At 33.2% G+C, this 8331-nt stretch overlaps 1 protein-coding gene across 13 annotated transcripts in view; it reads right to left on the minus strand.

Annotated features, from left to right (window-relative positions):
• The window catches only part of LOC115220760 (thrombospondin type-1 domain-containing protein 7A), a 1292425-nt gene that overhangs the window by 386801 nt on the left and 897293 nt on the right, over positions 1 to 8331 (minus strand). The gene's annotated exons all lie outside the window — the stretch shown is intronic.

Consider the following 8331-nt stretch of genomic DNA (forward strand, 5'->3'; position numbering starts at 1 on the left):
ATTAATGCTTATCTTCTATAATGAAATGCCATTTTTCTGGGCCAAATTCTAAAAATTCGAAGTGGATGAAGTTAATATCTCAGGTAGTGGATACTGATGCAAGTGGAACAATGGGTTTCAATGTACAGCTAAAATAAACAAACTGTAAAAACTTTTCAAACTTTTGAGATGATATTTCAAAATGATTCTAGGTGAATTTCAAAAATGAAATATAAACTGAAAATTTCAGAAAAAGAAACGAAGTAACTCCTAATAAATTCAAAAGTTGAAATCTGTTACATTTTGTACTTTTTCTTTTTCTGTTCCAAATAACAACACCAATATGGCTGGCTCTTATCTTCCAACTCTTTTGATAGTAACCCACTTGAGATTACCCTTGGTTCTACGATACAAAATTCATGTTTTAAAATGATCAAAATTTAAACTTTCCATTAAAATTTCATGTTCATTTCTGTTGCAAGCACTAACTTAATAATGACAAAGTTAGTTGGCTAAATTCTTCATTATTTTTGAAATTAATTGAAATAAAGGCAGCAAATTTCAACAGAAATGTGATAATAAAAATGTTAACCCTTTCGTTAACCCAATCAGCAAGTTCAAACCTGCTATTTATAATTCTTCTAATAGGATGGAAAATAATTTTGCAGAACAAACTTCATTCTGACAGATTGTTAGTGTGGAAATAAACAGCATCCCAAAGGAATTCCTCCCATTAATTTCTGTAGCCAGATGAGGCTTGTAAGTGTGAAGGAATTAGAAATTATGGCTATTACTAAAATACATCAAAGATGAAATAAATTTTGTGTATTGATCTTTTATTTCTGAATGTCTGCAAACTTTTGGACTATTTTCATTGACGCTAAAGAATTTTTTTTAGAATTTCAGATAGTGAAATATTGAGAAGATTTCATGCTATTAAACCTATCACAAACTAGAATTCATAGAGTCCTCGTCCTTTCATAGTTCTCAATGTCTGACATCTTATATGTACATAGCTGTTTATAAATTGGATTACTAGTGAATCAATATATAATTCCTGATTGATATTGTAATTCTACATTTGGCACTAAATTCCATAAGGCAATGTTTTTTTTTGGTATTTGTTATTGGTTTTTATAATCTGTCTCTGGGACATTAATTAAAAGATTTACATAAAATAAGCCTCAAGGAGACCATTTCAGAATGAGTTCATGAAGATGTGTAAAATTGATTTGCGGGATAAACAAAGTTTAAAGAGTTAAGGATCGAGTGTACGGTTTCAAATGTATCTTTTATCCTTTACTTGTTTCAGTCATTGGATTGTGGCCATGCTGGGGCACTGCCTTGAAGAATTTTTATTTGAATGAATCAATCCCAGTACTTATTTTTTTTAAAGCCTGGTACTTATTCTATCAGTCACTTTTGCTGAACCACTAAGTTACAGGCATGTAAATACACCAATGACCAGTTGCCAAGCAGTGTAGGGGACAAACACACACACACACATATCAGCTAGTCTTTTTTCAATCTACCAAATCCACTTATAAGGCTTTGGTCAGCCTGAGGCTATAGTAGAATACACTTGCCCAAAGTACCATGCAGTGTGACTGAACCCAGAACTATGTGTTTGGGAAGCAAGCTTCTTACCACACAACCATGCCTGCTCATAGAATATTTTCAATATTCAATGAAATAGAATGTTAATTTAGAGAGATGCATTCTTGTAAAATCAACCAAGGAGTAAATTATCAATGTTGCATGTCAACATCATCATCATCATCTCACATCCGTCTTTCATGCTGGCATGAGTTGGAGATTTTGACAGGATATAATGAGCTGACAAACAATATTGAAGTTCATATCTGCTTTGGCATGGTTTCTACAGCTGTATTCCCTTCCTAATACTAAATATTGTACAAAGTGTACTGCATACTTTTCCCTGTCACTGGCACTTGTGAGGTTGTAAAACAAAGCAAAGAGCCTGCCACTGAGTGGGGTTGGCACTGAGAGGGAAATGGTTTTATGTAAGGTGTTGAGAATTTCAGGTATGACAGGGGAACTGGCACAGGTGTCTTTCTATAGAGGAGATACAAGGCTGTTCTACATGATATAAGAATGGGTGGGGGTAACTGGAAAGAAGATAACCATGGTGGGGGTGTGAAAATGTATCCCCCAGAATACAAGAAGGTGAGTATGAGAGAACAGGATCGGGAAAGATGGGTAGTTGAATCCATTAGAGGCAGAGGAGAGTGATAGATGGTTAGAGATGGGTGTAAAGGTGAATGTAAGGAATAGAACAAAGATGGTGTGGTTGGTGGCAAATATCAGGGAGTGGGGGGGAGGAGAATAGGAGTAATTCAGAAAGGAATGGGTGATAAATTGTAGGTTTAAAAAAAGGGAGAAAAATAACAGTTTAATAAACCTGTAGGTAGATAAGAAAATATGGAAATACTGTGTAGAGGGGAAGAGGTGGAGTGTTAGTGAAAGAGAAATGTGCAGTGATTGAGTTGGATGTCAGAGGTATGTAGGGGTGGCTGGTCACTTCACTTTCAAAGATCTGTAGAATAAAGAAATATCTTATTGGCAAGGATTGGTAACAAGAAGAACTGATTGTGCCTCATCTTTCCATGCTAACCCATGTGGGAAAACATGTTTACTGAACCAAAGATTTTTGGTCTATTGTCCTGTAACCATATATTTAATATTAGTGGTGAAACAATTTCAAATTTCTTTCTAAAAACTTGTACCAGAATGGAAAAGTGAACATGAAAAATATTGTTTTGTGTTTGTTGTTATTGGTGGGGGATGATGAATGAGTATAGTTGTGTTTCCTTTCAGAGGATTGCATCTAAAATAGATATTAAGCTGCTACACTGATGCACCCAAGGACAAACAGTGTTATGTGCATAGAGACAGTGATGTCATCATCATCATTCAGTAAATGTTCATACCCTCTCTCTCTCTCTCTCTCTCTCTCTCATTTGTTTTCTTTAATTACACATAAATACTGTCTATATTTTTGTTGTTTTGTCAACATTTATTTCTGAAATATGTTGATTAAGTAATATAAAGTTAATTAAATGGTTTTTAATAATCAAATAGGAAGGTTATTTCATGAACCTGATTAATAATATAGAGAGTAAGGTGTGGAAACTGAGAAAGAAATGAAATTTATTGCATAAATTAATGGAGAATCTCTAACAAACCATTATGATAACATTAAGAACAATGTTTGGAAATAATGTAAGAAGATATGTAAAATGAGAAAAACTAATTAGAATTATGGATTCACCTTGCAATAATGGGCCATATTTTTGTTTTGTTTTTAACATAATTACCAATTATTTTCTGCCTTATTATGCGTAGTTGTCTCACTCTTAGCTTGCAGCCTCTATTTGTAAGCTACCATCTCTCTCAATCACACTTATACACTATTGATTTTAAAATATATGATGTTAAGCTTCTCATATGTATATATATATATATAATTGCCTTATGGTGGATAACTTTCTTTAGGATTTGAATATGCCCCAAGCATATTTGAACTGGTAACAAATTTGTGTTTATCCACATCACTGCTCAGCATTTCTATTCTGTATTTTATTTACGGTATGCCACTAATTAGTGCAACCATTCACAGTATGATGATAGGAATATAATAGAAGATATCTATTTCTTGAAAGTTCATAACATTCCCTGCTTTCTGGTATCTGGTGCGAAAGAGGAGATAGCCACTCCAAAATGCATGTATCCATCAGTCTGGTTAGAGGGCATTTCGAACTGATTTGATGCGTTTACGCCTATTTATCTACAGTGAGAAATTTTTCTGTCACAAAATACACTGAATGACTTTCTTACATTTTCAAATATGCCTCAAGCATATTTGAATGGATAACAAGTTTGTGTTTATACGCATCACTGCTTAGCCCTTCTGTTCCATATATATATGTGTGTGTGTGTGTGTTACTTTTGTTGCTTCTCTAATAGACCTTCCATGGCATAACTTGTATTCCATGCATTCAATTCCATTGACACTGTCAGTTTATACACCACTCCATCTCCATGCAAGCAGGTGTGTCTTACTGGATTGGAAGAACCAGAGAAGAAAGAGAGGGATGTAGTCAGATGTTTCCTTTTATGAGAGATTAAACTTAATGATATCTAAACATCATTTTACAAAGAAAAGAATTGTTAAAATTTGGTACAATTTGTTCTTTTTTCTTTTTAATCAAAATTAAAGAAGCTAATTACAGTTGTGGATTGACGTTGCAACTTTGAGTAGAGAAACTGAAGATTAAAATGTTCACTTATTGTTTCCAGCTGTGATCAACCTTTCTTTATTTTAGTGTATGCCCTTAAAAACAATAACAACAGCCTTCATATTTACTGATTCAATGAAATCACTTTATATATTAATTTGAAACCTCAGTTAGTATATCTGTAATATAGCTGAAGTTTCAACATAATATATAGGGGATTAATATATCATATAATTACAGCATTCTGTTTGTTTTGATGATGGGGGTTCCAGTTGACCCAATCAACAGAACAGCTTGCTCGTGAAATTAACATGCAAGTGGCTGAGCACTCCACAGACACATGTACTCTTAATGTAGTTCTCGGGGAGATTCAGAGTGTGACAAGGCTGGCCCCTTTGAAATACATGTACAACAGAAACAGGAAGAAAGAGTGAGAGAAAGTTGTGGTGAAAGGGTACAGAGAGTGAGAGAAGATTGAGAAAGAGGGAAGCAAAGTTTCTAATAAAACCCAGGTCACTTGAAATGGGACCAGGATTTTGAGGAGAAAATGATGGTGGTATGTGAGAAGAGAGAGCAAGAATGGATGAGGGTGGGGACACATGCAAACAAGTTGGAGGAGTGGGGGGAGGAGGAGGAGGAGGAGGAGGAGAAGGAAAGAGGATTGTGGAAGGAGTCATTTATTCACCCATTTCCTTTTATAAATTGATTAGGAAAGGAGAACTTCTCTATAAATATTACTGTTAAATAACCTGATTAATTTTACTCTACAGGAATCACCATTTAGTTGGAAAGGAGATTTTGTTAGTGGCTGATCTATTAAACAACTCTCGACTTCAAACTTTATGAAATATAACTGTAAAAGAGCTTAACATCGTTTAGATCTGGTAATTTAATTCAGAACTTAATCCTTGAGTCCACAGAAAACAAAGTTAAGAATTTATTACAAAGATCCAGATTAAGATAATTAAGAATCTTATATATACTGTTATAGTTAAACAAGTTTTTTTTTTCTTGTTGTCAATAGAACACATGTAAGTCTTTCTACCCAGGGTATATAAACATGTAATATAAAACCCTTCAACAACTATTTTCCGTACATAGAGGATTTACAGCATATAGACACAAACATACACATGTACACACACACACACATGCACACCTTAAAGCAGCCGTATGTAAGTAAAGATAAGGAAGGTTTAAAGACAATATTTTGTTGCTTTCTTCAGCTGTACAATGACAATTATTCCATTAACTTTAGAAACCTAGTTACTGTCACCTTCCTCTGCCACATCAGTGTTCTTCCCTCTCGTTATTAAATGTACAAACATGGAGTAAAATCAAGTTATAGATTACCTCAACAATGCTAAGTTTATATGTAATTATAAAAAAAGAATTATGCTTCCATTTGTCACACACTTGTGTTTCTGCAACAAACTGTCAGCTTGAAACCAATATTAGTCATATTGTCAGAAGTAAATTTTGGGGGTTCAAAATATATTGTGTTGTCTTTGAATTCTTCGCTTGTTCTAAAAAATTTTGTTGACATTTTATTAAGGATCAAACTTTTTACTGGTAATCTAACGAGTGTGAATGAATTATGATTTGGTTGTAGCAAAAAGAGAATCATCATCATCATCATCATCATCATCATCACTATTTAGCATTCATTTTCCACGTCGGCATGGGTTAGATGGTTTGACTGGAACTGTTAAGTGAGAGAACTGTACCAGGCTCCAGTCTGTTTTGGACTGCTTTCCATAGCTGGATGCCCTTCCTGATGCCAACCATTCTACAGAATGTACCTTCAATGTGTCACCAGTACAGCTACTTTTATGTGTTACTGGTAGTTCTACAAACCCAAATGTTTCCATTTTTAAAAGAAACATCATATCTATGCAGGCATATATGAAAGGAATTTCTTCTTTTTGAAAAATTATAAATTAACCTTGCAAGTTTTCAGAAGCAATAGGACTTCCTGATTTCAATGCCTGAAACTTATACAGTTTTATTATTTACCATGATTTTGTTTGTAATTTTCAAATAATTCCATTTTAGTCATGGTTTTTGCTAACATAATATACTATTCATTATTCACATTTTTTATATTGAACAGATATGTGTCCCCCGTCTTGTTTGTTTACCACAATGTTTCAGCTGATTCACTATCCAGCGTTCATCAGGTGTCCTGCTAGAATTTTGAACCCAACCCTGGGTTCTCATTCCTAACGGATTTTTTGATGATGTCATCATCATCATCATCATCATCATCATCACTATTATTATTATTATATTATTATTATTATTACTATTATTAACATCATCAAAAAAATACCTTAGGAATGAGAACCCAAGGTTGGGTACAAAATTCTAGCAGGACACCTGATGAACGCTGGATAGTGAATCAGCTGAAACATTGTGGTAACATCAAATAAGAGGAGGATACATATCCATCCAATGTAAATAATGTCCAGAATTCCTCACCTCTCAGATATAGAACAGAATAATATACTATCAATTTTAAGTTAAATTATTATAGTTGCTGTATAAATTACTTAGAATGTAATTATATAATGTTAATAGTTTTATCATTAACAACACATCCAGCAGAAAATGAATGTAGATTAATAAAGCAAAACTATTTTCAATAAATGCATCTTTTCGTCCCCCTTCACCTTCAAAAGCAGTGTAATCTTTAAAAGTGATCAATAAGTGATCACAGTCTAGAAGATGATTGGAAGTGGCCTCTGTCATTTTTTTCTTAACTAAAATTACTATTTTATTTTATTGAATCATTTTCTTTCTCTGTTTCTTATTGCTGTAATTAGTTAATTAACTAAGATTTAATAAAAGAATGTTTATATAATGTTTACCATTTTTTGAAATTGAGAATTTCTTGAAATTAAACTGGCACCTATTTTTGTATGATAGATCTTTTCTCCAACTAAATGCAAATGTCCAAATATGTAAAAGTTGTTTGACTTTTGCTAGTATGGAAGATCAGATGTGCAATAATGTAAGAAAAAGAGCAGGGAATTTCAGTTTGTCTGATAACAAATACGTTAGGTTTAACAAGCTTTGTTCCCCCAATTTACATTCAGTTTCTTTGAAAGAATGGAATAGTTCTGTTGGAGTAATTACATTCTGTAGTTAGTTGTCCCACTTGTTATTCAAACTTAATTTATGTGGTGCATAGCCATATATATATATTCTTTGTCTTGCAAGCTACTGTGCAACCTTCCTCAGGCTGGTGCCACAAATGCATCACCCAGTACTCTCTGTTAAATGGTTGATAAGAGGAAGGGCATCCGATTGTAGATATCACTTACTCCCAAGTACTGTAACAATTTCACAGTCATTAAACCATGAACCTGATGATCAAAGTATATAAAAAAAAAGAAGAAAAAACCAATTCAAATATGAAACAGCTGCCTGTGTAAACGTATTGTAGAATTAATATTCATATTATTTCTTGCAAACAGAAATGAGTGCTTACCATAGTTGCCAAGTGAAAACATTCAGAACATGAAATATCTGTTAGATTATTCTTAATGATGGCAATATAACAACAACGCTTTTACTTTTCATTGAAATATAAATTTATAAAAAAAAATCATTTGAATTTTAAACACAAAAGAAATGCACTGCAGAATCATTCCTTTGTTTGCCATTCTACCATTCTACATAGACATTGACAGCACTGCTTCTAAACCCTTCCAGCAGCATGAAAATAATCCAAAGACAAAGCATTTCTGGCTACAGAAGGCCTTGCGGGTTTTTGTTGGTTAATTGTTTTTAAGGCTTGCTGATTTCTATCAAGCTGGTTCTAATTAACATGGCATCATGACCTCATCAGATATGGAAATAGAAAGGAAGCCCAACAGAAACTTGGTTATTATATTGAACAACAACAACAAACAGCAAAAGCAAAAAAAAGAAAAAAGTCTGTTTCATCAGAAAGAGAAAAATGTTGAGCCTCTTTCAATTCTTTTATATATTTCAGTGTTCTTTAGAATAAGGATTTTTTTTATATTCTTCAGTTAATCATTTTTATTAATGAACTATATTAGCTTCGAGCTCATTCTGCATTCCATCT

Source organism: Octopus sinensis, linkage group LG17 (genome assembly GCF_006345805.1).
Source record: "Octopus sinensis linkage group LG17, ASM634580v1, whole genome shotgun sequence".
NCBI lineage: Eukaryota > Metazoa > Mollusca > Cephalopoda > Octopoda > Octopodidae > Octopus > Octopus sinensis.